This window comes from Neoarius graeffei, chromosome 3, assembly GCF_027579695.1.
Source record: "Neoarius graeffei isolate fNeoGra1 chromosome 3, fNeoGra1.pri, whole genome shotgun sequence".
In the NCBI taxonomy this organism is placed as follows: Eukaryota; Metazoa; Chordata; class Actinopteri; order Siluriformes; family Ariidae; genus Neoarius; species Neoarius graeffei.
The window spans coordinates 62,282,279-62,302,395 of NC_083571.1; positions in this window are offsets into that span (position 1 = coordinate 62,282,279).

The following is a 20,117-nucleotide window of genomic DNA, read 5'->3' on the forward strand; positions in this document are numbered from 1 at the left end:
AGCTGTTCTGTACGGAGGAATGGGCTAAAATTCCTCCAAGCCGGTGTGCAGGACTGATCAACAGTTACCGCAAACATTTAGTTGCAGTTATTGCTGCACAAGGGGGTCACACCAGATACTGAAAGCAAAGGGTCACATACTTTTGCCACTCACAGATATGTAATATTGGATCATTTTCCTCAATAAATAAATGGCCAAGTATGATATTTTTGTCTCATTTGTTTAACTGGGTTCTCTTTATCTACTTTTAGGACTTGTGTGAAAATCTGATGATGTTTTAGGTCATATTTGTGCAGAAATATAGGAAATTCTAAAGGGTTCACAAACTTTCAAGCACCACTGTATATACACACATATGCTCCATATGTTATTGTCTAGCCCTGTGATGACCTGGCGACTTGTCCAGGGTGTACCCCGCCTTTCGCCTGTAGTCAGCTGGGATAGGCTCCAGCTTGCCTGCGACCCTGTAGAACAGGATAAAGCGGCTAGAGATAATGAGATGAGATGTTATTGTCTTCAGTATTGTTCTACAATGTAGAAAATAATCAAAATACAGGAAAAATTTGTTTTTGAATGAAATATATCTTTCAGAATTATGCCCACAAAATTCTACCTTGGTCTCATCACACCATAACACACTTTACCACATGGTAAAATCAGGCTTGGATGGTTGTTTTTTTCCCTCCTCAGGTTTTGTGAATATGGGTGTGGCAGCTGGGGTGTGATTGTGCGTCAGCTGTGGGTAGAGAGGAGGAGTCAGGTAGAACCAGCAGGTAACACATGATGAATCTCACTTGTGTCTAATCACCAGCAATTCATTAATCTGTGTTTTTTGTGTGCATGCAGAGAAGCCGGTGAGCAGAGAGAAAGAATCAGCACAGTGCTGTGTGTGCATGCGTGTGTGAAGCGTTAAAGGTAGCTGAAAAGCTCAAAGTAAAATAATCTCACCCCAAGTTGTCACAAGCCTTTCTTCTGGTTCCTCATTTCCCCATGAACCACAAGAGTGTTACAATGGGTTTTTGTCAAGTCACCTTTCCCCATAGCCTAGAAATATGAAAAATATGAGATTGTTGTCACATACAGGTAAGTTACCAGTAATTGCCAGATATTTCTGCAGCTCCTTCAATGTTGTTGTAATGTTGCAGACCATGGCTTGTCTGTTGAAACCAGGACAATGTGAAGAAAATCCTACAGAATCAGCTGATCTTTATTTGGAGTTAATAAAAATCAATTACTTGATGACAGGTGTATGATAATTACTTCTGAAAAGGAGTTTGAATGAGACATTCATTCTAGCCACAACCACATGCTCAATACACAGCCTACAGTCATTGAAAAAATGACTACAGGAGATGACAGGAGACAAAAATGGACTGAATCTGTTATTTGATGTTGATGGCTGACCTTTTTAAACAATTTTCTTTTGTCAATGAAATCTCATCCTAATTCTTGCTAGAATCCAACAAACATACACACGTCATCATTCACTTATCTTTTTGTCGTTAAATATAGCAAATAATACAAAAATAATACAATATTATTGTATTGTTTTGTCATTGGATTACACCAAACACTTATCAGATGATCAGATGGTGGTATGAGGTAGGACCTGCTGTGCAAGAAATCCCCCAAACAAACTGGAAACAAAACATCTGTTGAACAATGTGCTCATTTATCTTTAGTAAAGATCACCATCTCACCATACTGCATATTTAAATGGTCACTGAAGATGAATGAATGTTCTGGACTGCAGCCCTACCAAGAATAGAATCTTCTACTTTCATAGGTATCAAATAATGGTATTTGACCAAGGTTCTGGATTTGGTTTAGTAACCATACCACAACATACTGCACTATTGGGTGAAAAAAAGTGTTATTTGAATAACCAGTTAACCATCCCCCTTTCCCAAGAACTGCTGATCTGATTACAAGTTGTTGAAGATAACTCATAACCAGACTGCATGTGTCTTCACATTCAGTCAAACAACAAACATTATCACAAAGCAGCTTGACAGAAATCTGGAGAGATTTAGATCCCAAATTAACAAGCCAGAGTTGACCATGGCAAGGAAAAACATTGAAATGACATGAGTAATAGTTGTGAGAAAACATTCAAGCTCATCATCAAGAAAGTACTGCAAATCTGCTGCAAAGTGCATTGAACTTTTTTTTTTTCTTCCTGTGAGAATGTTTTTGGGTGGTAATTGAAGTTTCTCGGATCTTGATGTTTCTTCAGGAAATCTACCTTGAGGGTAGTTAATCTTATCTACCTTGAAGGTTTAGTTAACTATGGTTTTTGTAAACCTGTATACACTGTGCTTCATGGGTATATGAGGTTCATAAAACCAGAGGTGGACAGTAACAAAGTACATTTATTGAGTACTGTACTTAAGTGCACTTTTTGAGTATCTGTAATTTACTTGATTTTTTTTTTTGGAAACTTATGACTTTAACTTCACTACATTTGAAAGACAAATATCATACTTTTCACTACATTACATTTCTGTCAAGGTCCTTGTTACTCATTACTATGAAGCAGCTTTGAAAATGGATGTTTTTTCGTTTTCTTTTCTAAAACATGATTGTTTTTTTTTTTTGCAGGTGACATTAAGACAGCCTATCCGTAATCACTAGGGTCACATCACATCCATAGACTATAAAATCAAGTTCAATTATTTCTCAGCAGCATTATTTGAACACGATCAATTTATAGCAGAATGGAAGGAGGCGGTTCTTCTGGGGAATGGATGCACCCATGGCCGTACCTAAAACCCATGTTTCGGGTTTCTGAAAGGATTAAAGATTTGTTCCATATAAAAACTCGCCCTCCAACTAGCAGAAGCATATTAAGGTATGTAAACATTTTATTCCAAGACAAAGCTTCCCAGATAGCAAAAGGGCGTTGATTCGACGGGGAATCATCGGCATGTTCTTCGACCATATGCCGTCGAATCATCGTGGATCACCGGCGTTGATTCAACACCGCTTTGCTCATACGAGTTTGCGTTGAAACGACGTTGAAAAGTGGATGGTGGCCGACAGAGAATAGACCCCCTTTCACCCTTTATTCAACTACGGATTTCGGTCGATTTATAGTTTAATTTTCGGTGATGATTCATCCAACTTTACTTCCTGTTTTATGTACAACAGGAAGGCTACAAATTAAGCAAAACAGGCTAAATTAAACTAGCTAACAATAAAGCATCGGGGCTCTTGCCTAGGATGAACACACACATGCATACTTCAACCATGAAAGTGAAACTTAATTTATATCAATGTACGTAGGCTATGTACAACAGGATATAAAAATGCATGCAACAATGCACCTCTCCTAATGTTTGTCAAGCTATCTAATGAGGCATAACTTTTAACATTTATAAGGAACAGAACACACTTGAACAAGTTCTTAGAAACATTTTATGATTTATTTATAATTGTGGCCTATTCTTCCTGCGGCGCAGACACCTGTACATGGAAACAGAAAAACATAACCAAAATTAATTTGATGCAGCATTGATAAAGAAAGTCAGTAGTAGGCTATGGGTTGATGGGTTTGACCCATATGATAAGACTCGGGGCAAGGGAGAATGGATTTTTTTATTTCATAATTTATTTTTAATTTACTACTTATCTGTTTTTATTTATATATATTTGAATTATTTGGACATGGGGAAAAACTATATTTAAAATCCAAAGAGGGATGGAGGGAGGAAAATTAAAACAAAAGAAAGAAATGAAATATAGAGTAGAGTATATTTGATAAAATTAAGGATGTTTTTATTCAGTAAACATTTTTTTAAATGTTCTACAGTACAACACTCTAGCCTAGTGACTTACAAGTAACAAAATAGACTTGAAGTATTCAGATCCGCTCTGCATAAAGCAGCTAAATCCTCTCTCTGTCTCCTGGCAGAAAGCTCCTTGGTTTGCTTGTGTCTCAATCACAGCTGGTATTCTGTAGAAAGACTTCTTTTCACCTTTCCCATCAGCTTTGTTAGAACCCTAACACAGCACAAAAGTTTACCATTGTAGGTTTTTGATGAACCAAGTGCCTCGTGGGTTCACAGACTGCACGCTGCCGTTATTTCCCCCTAATCACGAGTTTGTTGGTCTTCCAATATGGCGCAGGGTTTGTTTACTTCCGGTTTCGGGTGACGTCAGTGAAAGGGGTCTAATGGGGGCATTACCACCACCCACTGGATTGGGGTGTAAAGCAGTCTGAACAAAACGTGTAAACATAAACATAGGAGAAATGAACCCGTTTTTCTAACTCGTCCTCACTTAGTCTACTTTTCTTTTTTGATTAGTCTGGATTTGATATTGTAAATTTAAATGTGAATCAATGTATATTCATCGGACATGAACAAATGAATAAATCTTGAGGGGGGGCGGCAAGGTGGTGTAGTGGTTAGCGCTGTCGCCTCACAGCAAGAAGGTCCTGGGTTCGAGCCCCAGGGCCGGCGAGGGCCTTTCTGTGTGGAGTTTGCATGTTCTCCCCGTGTCCGCGTGGGTTTCCTCTGGGTGCTCCGGTTTCCCCCACAGTCCAAAGACATGCAGGTTAGGTTAACTGGTGACTCTAAAATTGACCGTAGGTGTGAGTGTGAATGGTTGTCTGTGTCTATGTGTCAGCCCTGTGATGACCTGGCGACTTGTCCAGGGTGTACCCCGCCTTTCGCCCGTAGTCAGCTGGGATAGGCTCCAGCTTGCCTGCGACCCTGTAGAAGGATAAAGCGGCTAGAGATAATGAGATGAGATGAGAATCTTGAGGGGCGTGTGTAGACACAGACAACCATTCACACTCACATTCACACCTACGGTCAATTTAGAGTCACCAGTTAACCTAACCTGCATGTCTTTGGACTGTGGGGGAAACCGGAGCACCCCGAGGAAACCCACGCGGACACGGGGAGAACATGCAAACTCCGCACAGAAAGGCCCTCGCCGGCCACGGGGCTCACAACTCTTAGGAATTTCAGTACTTCAGCCAGCAACAGCCTCTTAATGACACACCCTTCTGCTATTCACATGTTAAGTGCTTGGAACATCAGTGTTGTCATTCGCTCATTGTGTAGCTTTTATCCAAAGCAACTTACAATTGAGAAAAACAATCAAGCTACAGTAAAACATAGGAAATCATAGGCCAAGTTTACATTAGACCGTATCTGTCTCGTTTTCTTCGCGGATGCACTGTCCGTTTACATTAAAACGCCTGGAAACGCCGGGAAACGAATCCGCCAGGGTCCACGTATTCAATCCAGATCGTGTCTGGTCCGGTGCTGTGTAAACATTGAGAATACGTGGATACGCTGTGCTGAGCTCTAGCTGGCGTCATCATTGGACAACGTCACTGTGACATCCACCTTCCTGATTCGCTGGCGTTGGTCATGTGACGCGACTGCTGAAAAACGGCGCGGACTTCCGCCTTATCACCTTTCGTTAAAGAGTATAAAAGTATGAAAATACTGCAAATACTGATGCAAATACTGCCCATTGTGTAGTTATGATTGTCTTTAGGCTTGCCATCCTTCCACTTGCAAGTGGTAAGTGACGCGCATGCCCGATATGCACTAGGATCACACACACAGCGGCTCAGTCCCGAATCACTGCTCGTGCACTTCATTCGCGCGCTCTGTGAGCTGCGCAGGGCCAGAGTGCGCACCCTCCTGAGGGCACTCGCTGTTCAGGGCGGAGTGATTTGGAGCGCAGGATGCCTGCGGAGCCGAGCGTATCCGTGTATTGGCGTTGCTGTGTGCACGCGAATCGTGTACTGGCGTTGCTGTGTGCACGCTAATCATTTTAAAAACGTTAATCTGATGATCCGCTGATACGGTCTAATGTAAACCCCACCATAGAGTAAGAAGAAGAGAGTGCATGTTAGATGGTTAGTGGGTTGTTAGGATAGGAGGTGCTCTTTGAATAGAAAGAACTAGTTGATCGGAATGTGCTGTGTTATTTTCGTCAAGTTTTGAAAACATTTTTCTGTTGCCAAACTATGTTTCACTGATTTACTGATTACTGATTTACAGTAATTAGTTACCTAAGTCAAATGGGCATGGGGCAGGACAAAGTTCCGTGCAACCTTAGCCTGCTACGGGGAGTTGGACGCCCCCGCCCCCCAGAGTCTGGGGTCGTACCTTTGGCAAGTACGAGCAACCCCCTAGCCACCCCTGTCAGGGTTACGGCAAACCAAACACCCAGCTATGGATTTAGCCCCACTGCCTTGTGGGAAACTTGGTGAGAGTGCAAGGCTAAGGGAGTTAACCCTAACAGAAAATCCAGAATGGGGCTCCGAAGGCGGTTGTATGGCAACACTTTCCATCTCCCGGCAGCTCCTGCATCCTAACTCTTCCCCAGCCATCTTGACGATGTCTTGCCACTGGACACGAAGGGTTTGGACGAGAGAGTGAGGCCGACTCTGCGCAAATCTCCCTCACTATAAACAAAGTCACGCGCCAGTCATGATGTCAACTTGATTACCAACACCCGCATAAGTCCTGCGGCGATAGGGGAGTGGCGAAGCAGCAGGTATGGAGTCACTGGAAGCTGCAGTCATAATCCTGCACGTAGGCGGCTCAGGCTATAGGGTCGTTCCCCACTGGACAAGAAGCAGCAGTGGAGTCCGGCAGACTCCTGAGATGACCGAGCAGCCCTTTTTAGGATCACTCTGCTCGCCTCCACAGCATGAGGACGGGGCTAGAAAAGGTGCCCTAAAAATAGTCTGCTTCACCTACCCTGGCCAGAATACCGCGCCTGGCGGGGATCCCATATAGCGGTCGACATACAAAGAATACGAGAAGAATTCCACTCACCTTAGCATCCTGGAATGTACGCACATTACTGGACTCAGCTCTGTCCCAAGGACCAGAAAGAAGAACAGCTCTCATAGCTAGAGAACTTACACGCTACAAAGTCGACATCGCTGCATTAAGCGAAACACGCTTAGCCGATAAGGGTCAACTCACAGAAACTGGTGGCAGGTACACCTTCTTTTGGAGTGGGCGTAGCAAGAAAGAGCGTCGTGAAGCTGGTGTCGGTTTCGCCATTAGATCCGAAATCGTAAGAAAGCTCGACAACATTCCGCAAGGCCTCAATGACCGGCTCATGAAAATGCAGCTCCCCCTAGAGAAAGGCAAGAAAGCCACATTGATCAGTGCTTACGGTCCCACTATGACTAACCCTGAAGAGACCAAAGACAAGTTCTATGAAGAACTCGATGCTCTAATCACTGCAGTCCCACAGTCTGAGAAGCTCATCATCTTAGGCGACTTTAATGCTCGTGTTGGCACTGATTACAAGGTGTGGGATCGAGTGATTGGAAAACATGGCATAGGGAAATGTAACAGCAATGGCCACCTTCTATTGAGGTCGTGTGCCACGCACGACCTTACTGTCACCAACGCCTTGTTCCGCTTGCCTACCCGAAACAAAACCTCATGGATGCACCCCCATTCCAAGCACTGGCACCTCATTGACTATGTCATCATCAGGGCTTGTGACAGACGAGATGTACGAGTAACCAGGGCCATGTGCGGTGCTGACTGCTGGACTGACCACAGACTCATTGTTTCAAAGCTTAATCTCCATATCCCACCCAAAAGAAGACCACAGGGACAAAGAGTCGTCAAGAGGGTAAATGTAACCAAACTGAAAGATACCACAGCAGCGCAGGAGCTCAAGAACGCTCTCGATCACCAGTTCCCTGAGCCTCCTGGCACCTTAGAAGCCGACATTGAGGCAGTGTGGGCGTCTTTCAGGGATACAGTTCACTCAACGGCATATGGGGTTTTGGGGCCAACCACAAAAAAACATCAAGATTGGTTCGACGAGAACGACAAGGAAATCAATGAACTGCTGGATGTGAAACATCGTCTCCTCAGAGTCCACCAGAGCGACCCTTCATGCCCATCAAAGAAGGCCGCCTTTGCTGACATCCATAATAAGATCAGAGCCAAGCTTCGAAGCATGCAAGACTGCTGGCTCAGTGCCAAGGCTGATGAAATTCAAAGGTACGTGGATCAGCACGACACCAAGCGTTTCTACGACTCATTGAAAGCAGTATATGGACCCAAGTCCTCAGGAGCATCACCCCTCCTTTCAGCAGACGGTTCAACTTTGCTCACTGATAAGAACCAAATCCTAGAGCGCTGGGCTGAACATTTCAACAATGTGCTCAACCGTCCTTCAGCTATCAATGACGAGGCAATTCAGCGACTACCGCAGGTGCCAATTAACTCTGCACTTAACTCCCTCCCCTCGGTCGTGGAAGTTGCGAAAGCGATCAAACAGATGCCATCTGGAAAAGCTCCTGGACAGGATGCCATCCCTGCCGAGGTGTACAAAACAGGCAGACCCGTCCTGCTGAACAGGCTTGTCAGCCTCTACCACATCATGTGGGAACAAGAACAACTTCCCCAGGAGTTCAAAGACGCCTCCATCGTCCACATTTTCAAACACAAAGGTAAACGTCAGTGCTGTGACAACCATCGTGGGATCTCCCTCCTCTCCATTGCAGGGAAGATCTTGGCCCGTGTCATGCTAAACCGCCTGTTGCTTCACCTGGAGCAAGAGGACCTTCTCTCCGAGAGTCAGTGCGGCTATCATGCAGGACTCGGCACAATCGACATGATCTTTGCTGCACGCCAGCTTCAGGAGAAGTGCATTGAACAATATCAAGATCTCTACACTACCTTTGTTGACCTGACCAAAGCGTTTGACACTGTAAGCAGAGATGGCCTTTGGAAGATCATGGCCAAGTTTGGTTGCCCCGAAAAGTTCATTACCATGGTACGCCAATTCCATGATGGTATGTAGGCCCATGTTTTTGATGATGGAAACTCATCGGATGACTTCCCAGTAACCAATGGAGTCAAGCAAGGCTGTGTCCTGGCCCCGACCCTGTTCAGTATGATGTTCTCGGCCATGCTAATGGACGCATTCAGAGATTCCAACAATGGCATACACATCAAATACCGGTGCGATGGAAAATTGTACAACTCAAGGCGTCTGCAAGCTGTTACCAAAGTAAAGGAGACAGTGATCAGAGACCTCCTTTTTGCAGATGACTGCGCTCTTAATGCGCTGACAGAGCCGGACATGCAACTGCTGATGGACAAGTTTTCTGGTGCCTGTGACAACTTTGGGCTCACCATCAGCATCAAGAAAACAGAGGTCATGTATCAGCCCACCCCCAGAGTCCAACATCACGACCCTGCCATCACTGTAAAAGGGAAGTGCTTAAAATCGACTGGTGAATTCACCTATCTGGGTAGCACATTAACAAATAAGGCCAACCTAGATGCCGAAGTCAACTGCAGAATTGCGAAAGCTAGTGCCGCTTTCGGGAGACTTTGTAGAACCGTCTGGGAGAGAACAGGCATTCGCACCAACACTAAACTAAAGGTGTACAAAGCGATCGTTCTTACAACCTTACTGTACGGCTGTGAAACATGGACTCTCTACCGTCACCACGAAAAGCAAATCAACAGGTTCCATCTCAACTGTTTAAGGAATATCCTTAACATTCGGTGGCAGGATAGAGTCCCCGATACAGAGGTATTGCAGCGTGCAGACATGCAAAGTTCCATCACCATGATGCGCAGGGCCCAAGTCAGATGGGCCGGTCACCTAACGCGCATGACAGACAGCAGAATTCCTAAGCAGCTGTTCTATGGAGAATTATCTGTGGGCAAACGCAAAGCCGGGGGGCAACGGAAATGATACAAAGACACGCTTAAGGCCTCTCTGAAGGACTTTGCAATCGATGTCAATGCGTGGGAAACCCTCGCGCTCAACCGCTCCACTTGGCGGCGCACCATCTTGAACGGCGCAACCTTTTCTGAGTCCAACAGGATTGGGGCGGCCGTGGAGAAGAGAAAGAAAAGGAAGGAGAAGGAGTCATCTCGGCAACCAACCATTAGGTGCGAAACCTGCGGGCGACTATTTTGTGCCAGGATAGGGCTCATTAGCCATATGCGAACACATAAACTCAATTGACATCTTGGTCATCTTCACTTGTGAAGGACGAACGAAAAAAAAAAAAAAACCTAAGTCAACATGCCCTGCATAGTCATAGTTTATCTTCATTGCTAACTTTAGATTTATTATAGTCAGTGCATAAATCTATGCATAAGATTGTGAAATGTAGCTTTGGCTTTTAGGGCTTCTTTTCTTTGCAGTAACTTTCCAATCAGAGAGGTGTGGGGGCAGGGAGGTACAGGGGCCAGGGCCAGGGTCTTTGTCTTTGACAAATGGACTATTTACAGTGATGGGGGGAGGGGGGATTACAGGTGAATTACAACAACCTCATCAATATTCATTTGAAAGGGCAACTTGCTTTGGAGAAAACAAAGATAGTCTGAAGTTTCTACAATTAGTATTGAAACTACATAACATTTCGGAATGCTGTTCTTACTTTTATGTAGCCAACACCTATGTTTACAAGGTTCAGACTTCAAAAGTCTGTATAGTATAGTGTTTTGTTTTTTTTTTTTTTTTACAAAGTGTGAAGACTCAGAAAATATTTTTTGTAAGGTTGTGTTTGCACTTAATTTAAATAAAAACAAATTTCATTACATTCACTTTACTCTCATATTATTATTGCTGAGGGTGTCCAGAATATAACCATGTGTGTCACTTTTGCATGGATGTTTTTAGTTAGATGAAATACTTCAAAATGTCAAGGTTTATCAGACTGCCACAGAGTGTCTGACAGGCCCAGGACCTCAGAGTGGTAAGTATTGTGCAAATACTGTACAAATGTCACTAGCAGTGTACAATATACAATGTACAAAGGTGATTACTGGTTCTGCCCTTTCTTGTCATATCTGTTTCATCACTATCCAGTGACAAGCTCATGAGTAAAGGGTGTGGAGATGGATGTAAACCTGTATGCAACATGTAACGATGATTAAATTCAAAATTATTTTTCTTGCTAACACTTTGTCGTGTAGACAAGCAACTAGAATCATTAGAAATGTCAAGTCATGCTTTTTCATGTGATATGTGAGCCACCTCACTGCAAATACTTCATGAGCAGTTCAACTGAAAGAAGTGATTGAGATCTGAGAGCAATTTGAGTGAGACAAGTTCTAAGAGTTAATGTTAATAATATGGGAGGTCAGAAATTAATATTCTGAATTTTGTCAGTTCAAATCCCTGAACTGACAGAAAGCCACTCTTGGGCATTTAATTGAGGCAGGTTTTCAACATTCTTGATTGCTTCTGTTACACTCATTAGAAAACTTAACAGCATTTTTAAATAATATTCTGTCACATGACATTGGAGCAGAAACACAGTAATCGGCTCAGCTGTAAACTTGGATTGGATAAAAGTGAAATCTAAATAAATAAATATAATAAAAATATAAATGTGTACATCAGATTACATGCATCTCTGCTGGAAAAATTAAGATGACAACTTGAGATAAAATGGGAGGTAGAATAATTGGAGATAGGGTTACCTTATGATATAAAAGCTTTATAATACTAAACATTAACAATATTAAACCTTATAATACTAAAGTCATGATTTCAGTTCAACCCATATTGCCTTCACTGTCATGTACACTAGCATGGATATAACTTACCATGCTAGTGTACATAGTGAAAATCTCTGTACAGCAATGTTCTCTGAACAAGGCACCAAGGTCGCCAGACACTTCACATTTCCTTTCCCAGTTCAGTCACTTTTTTCAACATATGACTTTTTTAAGCATAGACTATTAAAACACTTAAAACCAATTTGGGTCAAAAATCTTTTTTTTTTGCCTGCAAATGTCTCTTATTATTATCACTGATGTCATTGACATTTTCTGTGGTTAAAGATTCTTTGTAAACTGTAAATTGGTTGGAAAATTGGTGTGACAACTTTTAATGCCCTAAGTTCCTAAAATGCCCTAAGTGAGGTTGAGCCCTTAAGTGAGGCAGTTATTTAGCATTTTTGTTAAATAGTCAACATATTGGGTGATGCCACAGCAATCAAGAATGTCCATAAAGTCTTTTGTATATACATTGGAAGAATTATCCAAGTGTATATTAAAATCATTCATCAAGATGACAGGAGACATTGCACTCAACAGTAAGAACAGTTGAAAGTTCAGAAATAAACACACTTGATGGTTTAGGTGGTCTGTACATTATCACACCAATGGTAGGTGCAGGTCCATGGAATTTGACATCCAGCAGTTCAAAAGAGGATTGATTAGGCACAGCAAGTGGTGTCAGCTTGATGTTCTCATGATAAAGCAGTGCGGGACCGCCTCATCTCCCAGAAGAACGGGATTTACAGATGCAAACAAATCTTGGTGGGACTGCTTGATTGAGATGCTTGATTGAGATATTCTTGTTTTGCTGCCAAGTTTCTGTAAGACATAGCAAGTCCAGTTTATGGTCCACAATAAAGCCACTGATCAGAGAAGCTTTGTTGGTGAGAGATCGAATGTTGTATAATCAAACTTTCAGTTGATTCAAGTGAGTGTGCATATCTAACTTAGTCAAAGGAGTTAGCACACTGTGATCAACTTGTCAAGAGGATGACTTTGGGAGACAGCGCTTTACAGACCAGAGAGAGGGAATTGCTTTGCCATCCTTCTTGACGTAGATTTTGTTGTTGCGACGAGATCCTCGGTGGATGTCTTTTGGATGTCGGAGAATGTTGCGTAGGGATAAGAGCTCTATGGGAGCCTCATAGATTCCCAACAGCCGGTAAAGTTTACTCGCTGAATATTCACTCATTCTTAGTCCAGCAGAAATGTCTATAAACTAATAGTGGGCTATTTTGGCCAAACTTCACTGGCATCCACCACAGACACAGGCCAATCAGCACACTGCAATGCACCAGAGTCCAGGCAAAATGCACACAAAAGAAAATAAACCCCAAAACTAACAAAAATAAGTGACTATATACAACTATTTAACTAGGCAAAACTACCGTATATAAAAAATTTTTAAATTACAATGAATTTGTAATTAAATAAAAAAATACTGAATGAAAAATAAGTCAACCGGAGCAGCGTTAAACTCGCCAGCGTCCCCACCTAGTCTCCTAAAATCTCCTGAGTAGAATATTATAAATTCAGGCTAAGTAATACAACATAATTTCTCCATAATGTTCAAAAAATATTTGTAGCAGGCTAATGCAGTTGTGTGTGTCGTGCCCATAAAATATTGGAATGAAAGAGGACTTACTTTCTAAACTAGTTAACAAATATACATTCCACACTCTGACCTACTGACCTTTGTAACACAGAAAGCCTGGCACAAAGATAACTGTGGCAACAGAAACAGAAATCCTAATGCAAGCTGAAGCTTTAAACAGTAATCTTGAGGTATAAAATAATCCCACATTCCCCCTTTTCTTACTGACAAGTCACACTACAAGTACATCACAGTGCTCTGAATAGAAAATCATAACTGTGCATAGGTAATACAAGATCAGTGATAATACAAATCAGTGCACTACTACGGTGAATAAATTAAAGATGCAAAAATAGTAAATATTTACGTCCATCCAGCTGATATGCAAAAAGCACAAAGCACTCAGTCGACTCAGTCCCATCTTACTCGTAGTACGGTACAGTTGCTGTGTTGCATCCGATGTGATGACCTTACTTACGGTCACATTACAGCTCGTGATGCTTTGTGATGGGTTATCGATGAAAATGAGGCATTTTGATGGTGATATGCACGTGAGACAAAAGTTGTGGTCACACGGTAGGTGAACACCTGACTGTCGCCTTTGCGTGCTTGAGTCTGGCACCGCTCGTGGACGCACTTGGGACCCAGTCGTTATCGGAAACATCTGACGCTGATTTGAGTGCAAATCAGCACACATAGATACAGAAGCCGTTTTCACAGAGGCTTTGTGAAGTATCATGATTATCATGGTCACATTTGTTTCTAGTAATATTTATAACGCAGTTTAAATAACCTACTCTGCTTTCGGTTTTGCTTTGTTAAAAAAAACTTGGAAGATGCTCTGGACACTTACAGTAATGCATTTATGTCTGAGGACTACAGCTGACTTGCTAACTTTAGGACTGCTGTTGTCATGAACAGTTTTGCACTCAAGTTTACATCAATGAACAGTTTATAACTTCAACAAAACAGACTTCATTTTAAAACTATAATGAATTTCCTGTTTTCACAGTTATACTTTGTGACTCCATAGGACATAGTTATAGAAGTGAGTATTTATAATCACGTTATCTGTCATCACCAAATGAGGATGGGTTCCCTTTTGAGTCTGGTTCGTCTCAAGGTTCCTTCCTCATGTTGTCTGAGGGAGTTTTTCCTTGCCACAGTCACCACAGGCTTGCTCATTGGGGATAAATTAAGGATAAAATTAGCTCATGTTTAAAGTATTTAATTCTCTGTAAAGTTGCTTTGCGACAATGTCTATTGTTAAAAGCCCTATAAAAATAAACTTGACTTAAATATCATGCCTGCTAATAAATACTTTTCCTATACTAAGGCCATGTACACACATAGCCGGGTATTTTTAAAACCGAACATTTTGCCCCCCTCCGTTTATAAAAATGTTTTATCCACACCACCTCGTCTTCGAAAAAAATCCCTTCCACACATAACCAAACATCTGCGTTTTCAATCATATTCATAAGCATTCCAAACCTGTAGATGGCATTATTTCCCCAAATCCTACCCCTAATCACATCAGAATAGCACCTGCACAATAGTGATGGGAATTTCGGCTCTTTTTCGGGAGCCGGCTCTTTTGGCTCTTCTTACTATAAGGAGACGGCTCTTTCGGCTCCCAAACGGCTCCTGAGATTTTATTTTTGATTTAATTGCTGCAATTAACTAGTTAATTAATTACATTATTTATATTTTATCAATAGGATGTTTTCCATTTTATTTTTTATTTTTTGTAGCCATTGTAAAGCTTTGTAAAGTATAGCAGTGCAACAATGTTCTAGCTATAGAAATAAAACTTACTTACCAATTAATAAATTATTTTCTCACAAACATAATGCAAAACTGTGTTATATTACCAATATAAAATACACAGAAGACATCAACACTGTTTATCCTTTATGGCTTTATTTCACACTCGACCTTGAACAAAATGCCACAAAATAAATTATGAAGTATAAATCAGGCCTAAGAAACTATGAAGCAAAGTTGGAAATTATTTTAACAAACACAGAACAATCTGCAACAAAATATGTGGCACCTTGAGCGCATGTAAAAAGAGAAAAAAGTGCCGCACTCTGCTCCACCAGTAATGAGAAGCCGCTGGAACAGCAAATATGCTCCTGTTATAATGACTGCTGTCTCGTTGTATACCGCAGATTAATCTGGCCATGCCAAGGCGGTTGCGGACCGAACCTGTCAATTTATGAGCGACAATTTATATCATGAGCTTTAGGAATTCACGGCAACAAAACAATGATCATGGTTGTCAAATAGACAATCATCCTTCAGCTGAGCTGAACTCTCTCTCTCTCTCTCTCTCTCTCTCTCTGTCTGTCTCTCTCTCTCTCTCTCTCTCTCTGAGGCACCTAAGGACAAAAAACTAATTCGGCTCCCCAACTCGGCTCCCACTGAAGAGCCGGCTCCTGTCGTTCACTTCAAAGAGCCGGCTCTTTGAACCAGATCGTTCGCAACCGACACATCACTACTGCACAATAATTAACGCTTTCAAGGCACTACTCTGATCCATTACTCTTTGTCCATGCTTAATCTGGCTTCTGCAGTAAACAAAGGTCACACGTTTGACGTCAGGGCAGATTTGTTGTCATTTTTTTTGGCGCAGATTGTGACGTTCTAAAACGCAAAACTCCGGTTATCTCTGTCTACACGAAAAGGCATACACGGAGTTTTCAAAAATCTTCACTTTGCCCGGAGTTTTTTTAAATATTCGTTTTTGATGTGTTTTCATGTGGATGACAGGCCAAAACGTAGAAAAATATCTTCGATTTAGCAGATACCCGGCTACGTGTGGACGGGGTCTTAGACTGTGTACTGCCATCTATCTTGTAGTGTCCTGATCCCCAGATCTTTAACCCAACCACGTATAAAAAGTTGTATGCCTCCATGCTCTTCCAGGTTTTCATCTGTTTGTCCATGTAGAACGATGTCTGCAGCACCAGGTAGTTTGAGATATCGGGGAACTCAATGGATGGATAATTTTCCAACTTATAGGAAAAATCATTCTTTGTTTGTGTGTAAGGATGTATCCCACTGAGTGGTTTCTATATCCACTTCTTTTGAGTGTACTTATTGGTTTTAATAACTTGCTTGTTTTCTGTACACAAACATGGCAATAGGTTCTCGTATTAATCAACCAGACTCCACTTTTGGATCATTAATCCCTTTTGACTGAGAATGACCCGCATGCATGGTTTTATGTTGGCTTCATTTATTTATTGAGGAAAATGAGCCAATATTACATATCTGTGAGTGGCAAAAGTATGTGCTAGCCTCTAGGATTAGCAGTTAATTTGAAGGTGAAATTAGAGTCAGATGTTTTCAATCAATGGGATGAAAATCAGGTGTGAGTGGGCACCCTGTTTTATTTAAAGAACAGGGATCTACCAAAGTCTGATCTTCACAACACGTTTGTGGAAGTGTATCATGGCACGGACAAAGGAGATTTCTGAGGACCTCAGAAAAGGCGTTGTTGATGCTCATCAGGCTGGAAAAGGTTACAAAACCATCTCTAAAGAGTTTAGACTCCACCAATGCACAGTCAGACGGATTGTGTACAAATGGAGGAAATTCAAGACCATTGTTACCCTCCCCAGGAGTGGTCGACCAACAAAGATCACTCCAAGTGCAAGGCGTGTAATAGTCAGCAAGGTCACAAAGTACCCCAGGGTAAGTTCTAAGCAACTGAAGGCCTCTCTCACATTGGCTAATGTTAATGTTCATGAGTCCACCATCAGGAGAACACTGAACAACAATGGTGTGCATGGCAGGGTTGCAAGGAGAAAGCCACCGCTCTCCAAAACGAACATTGCTGCTCATCTGCAGTTTGCTAAAGATCATGTGGACAAGACAGAAGGCCATTGGAAAAATGTTTCGTGGACAGATGAGACCAAAATAGAACGTTTTGGTTTAAATGAGAAACGTTATATTTGGAGAAAGGAAAACACTGCATTCCAGCATAAGAACCTTATCCCATCTGTGAAACATGGTGGTAGTATCATGGTTTGGGCCTGTTTTGCTGCATCTGGACCAGGATGGTTTGCCATCATTGATGGAACATTGAATTCTGAATTATACCAGCAAATTCTAAAGGAAAATGTCAGGACATCTGTCCATAAACTGAATCTCAAGAGAAGGTGGGTCATGCAGCAAGACAACGACCCTAAGCACACAAGTCATTCTACCAAAGAATGGTTAAAGAAGAATAAAGTTAATGTTTTGGAATGGTCAAGTCAAAGTCCTGACCTTAATTTAATCGAAATGTTGTGGAAGGACCCGAAGCAAGCAATTCATGTGAGGAAACCCACCAACATCCCAGAGTTGAAGCTGTTCTGTACGGAGGAATGGGCTAAAATTCCTTCAAGCCGGTGTGCAGGACTGATCAACAGTTACCAGAAATGTTTAGCTAGTTATTGCTGCACAGCGGGGTCACACCAGATACTGAAAGCAAAGGTTCACATACTTTTGCCACTCACAGATATGTAATATTGGATCATTTTCCTAAATAAATAAATGACCAAGTCTAATATTTTTGTCTCATTTCTTTAACTGGGTTCTCTTTATCTACTTTTAGGACTTGTGTGAAAATCTGATGATTTTTAGGTCATATTTATGCAGAAATATAGAAAATTCTAACGGGTTAACAAACTTTCAAGCACCACTGTACTTCTGTTTGCTTGCATGTGGTAATATATTAAGGCCCGGTCACACAGCACTCCGCGTCTATATCACGTACAAAAAGATACAAAAATCTGGTGGACGTGGTCGTAAGTGGTAATTTTTGGTCAATTTTTGGCTTTGCCGTGCTTTGTACGGGGTATGGCCGTCGGCGGCTGTTTCACTGCTGCAGCACTGTCAAATCACGGGTAACCGCGGCTCAGCATCGTTGGAAGAGCGGCTTGCTGCGCATATAAAAGCGGTAGGATATGTTGAGCCTGTATCAGTTGGTTCTGTTGGTGCTGGAGCATTAAGATGAGGACATCACAGCGTTGAGGGTTCATGTTCACCCCTTGACATCTAGACTGCAAGTGCCGAGGTCTCAGAAAATTACGGTATTTACATGCCGCAAATCAGAAGTGATGCAGAAGTGATTAGACAGTGATCAATCGAATTTAGAACTTGTTTGAGACGTCGTTTAACGGGCTTAGACAGTGGTATGTACGCGGAAAAATCCATTTCTCAGTGATAAGCCGCTAAACACACGCTATATCCCGTGATACCAACGCGTAACACCCGTCCGATGACCGTGCTCTGCCCGTGATAGACCGCCAAACTTTCGCGTCTTACCACGTCTCCCCAAGTTTTAATAACGGCCGGGACACTGATTATCACGTGTTTTTCACGTGTGTTGCACGTCTTTACCACGTGTGCCGGCCGTGGTTGTCCGCGGTCTAAAGTTTTGAGCAGTCCAAAACTTTTTGCCGCGTCCGACGCCGTTCCGATTTTCCCCTGCGTCCTGTCACGTCTGTATATCGACTGTAACACGTCTTAAGTTCGACATCAACACGAACAACATCGTCTGCTTCACGGGAGAGCACTTTTTGACGGGTTTTGGCCGTGATAAAGCCGTAAAGCGCTGTGTGACCGGGCCTTTAGTGCTAAGGGTAGTGTAGCTGGCGCTGAAAAGTGTGCCAATTTCCTTGTCGCATTTAATATTTTTGTATATTATTTTTATACAATATTTTTGTTTTAAGATATTTTTTATATTCTTATTCTTTCTATATTTCTTATATAATTGGGTAAAAAGGTGAATTGTAATTTTGAGCTGTAATAATGACGTAATGACGTGCACAGGTAGTCATGTGACTAATGCAATGAGTAGCTGGGAAATCATGTGTTCAGTCTTTTGGACCTGCGATGCTCATGGAGCAAGATGTGTGTAACAGTTTGTCCGTAAAGCCTTAGCAGCTCCTGATTTTCCGGTCAGAAGGCGCACACGGTATGAAAATTGTATTTCTTGTGCATTCTATGTTTATTTTATGTGTTTAAGTTTCCTTAAGATTTTATGTTAAAGTTTCATGAAGGCCACATGGACACTCACGGACTGTAAAGGATATTGGCCTAAGATATTCATTGGTTGGGAAGATGTAACAATGTTAAGAATGTAATATTTATTTCATTTCAGTTTTTCTTGGTGTTTGGAGACATTAAAGATTCTTGAAGAAAATAAAAGCATCACGTTCATCAAGCATCAGTCGATGCGTGGCTTAATTCTGACCAGAAGAAAAGCGTTAGGGGCAGCTAAAGTGAAAAACGTGTCCTCCGAGGGGAACGTGACCGATGGAGGAAGATTTCGCATGGTGACCGCGAGACCATCGGTGGAAGGAGGACGGCGTCGCCACCCGTGAGAGGGAACAACGGCCATCGGGAAAGAGAACGAGCTGCGCCAGCTTTCCTGTGAAGATCCGAGGGCCTGCGTCTCCGGAGCGTTGGCGTGGCGTTGTAGGCCTGCGCGAGGACCCACCTACTCACTCTGGAATCTGTTCAGCAAGGCAGCACGAGCTGCAAACCAGCGCGGGAAATGGGCACAGCGCAAGAAGAAGACGGTGCACAGGCACAATTCAGCTGACAAATAAGCCTACTATTGCAACGGATAACAGGTCAGACTGTATTATTTTCCAATTTGATTTTTGTTCATTCAACTGGACAGAATTGAACTGAATATTTCTTGCTCATTTGTTGGTGAAAGAAAAAAAGAAAAGAAGAAAATGTTGCATTTTGACAATTTGTAAATTGAACAGAATTATGTAACTTCTTTATATTTGTTTATTTGTCTTTTCATGACAGTTCTATAGTTATGGTTCTACAGTTTGCATTATATTTAAAGATTTAATATTTGCATTGTGTTGCGTGCTAAAAATGTTGAGCAAAATGGCAGAGGGCAAATCAGATACAAGTGTCCTAGAAGGAGTAATTGAAGCTCTGGTAAAGGAGAAGACAGAGTTAGAGGC